This window comes from Aptenodytes forsteri, unplaced genomic scaffold (assembly GCF_000699145.1).
Source record: "Aptenodytes forsteri isolate BGI_AS27 unplaced genomic scaffold, ASM69914v1 Scaffold279, whole genome shotgun sequence".
NCBI classification, from domain to species: Eukaryota; Metazoa; Chordata; class Aves; order Sphenisciformes; family Spheniscidae; genus Aptenodytes; species Aptenodytes forsteri.
The window spans coordinates 79,629-80,355 of NW_008795856.1; positions in this window are offsets into that span (position 1 = coordinate 79,629).

Consider the following 727-nt stretch of genomic DNA (forward strand, 5'->3'; position numbering starts at 1 on the left):
GCAGCGTGGGCGTGTCCGGCAGACAGGCTCGCTGCCTCCCGTGTGCCAGGGAATGCCGCGAGAATCGGGCATCCCGGCGAGGGGGGAGACCCCCCCCAGGAGCGGGGAGAGTGAGCTGGCACCAGTTCCGGGAGGGGCACAAGTGCATCCCTCTTCCCAGGAGGGGTCTGGGTTTGCCACCCCTCCTCCGGGCAGCACCGGGGGTCCCGGGGGGGAGGCAGCACCCTTCCGGGGGTGACTCAGGCCCCTGGAGGGGCAGAGACATCCTGGCTGAGTCATGGCGGTGCCATGCAGGGGGGAGGACATCGGCATCCCTGGAGGGGTGCCCGGGCTGGAGATGCAACGCCCGCAGCCCAGCTCCACGTGCGCTCATCCCCCAGGGGCTTTAAGGTGATGCTGAAGGGACCCCTGCGCCCACCTGAACCCCCACCCCCCCCCACCCCCAGAGAAAAAAAAAAGGATCCCAGGTAGCAGCAGGGCACAGGATCCACAGCCCTGCCATGGGGCTGGGGGACCGGTAGGAGGACCTGGTGTGCCCGGGGGGCTCCGGAAAGGCCAGCCTTTCCGCCGGGAAGTCCTTCGGGATCGCAAGGACAATGGCGTGGAGGAGGCACGGCTGCACCGTGCCAGCAGAGGAAGCGCGTCCCCCCTCGCAGGCAGGACAGAGGCAGGCTGCCGGGGTGGGACAAGGCACCCAGGTAGCTGCTGCAGCCCCCAGACCTTATCA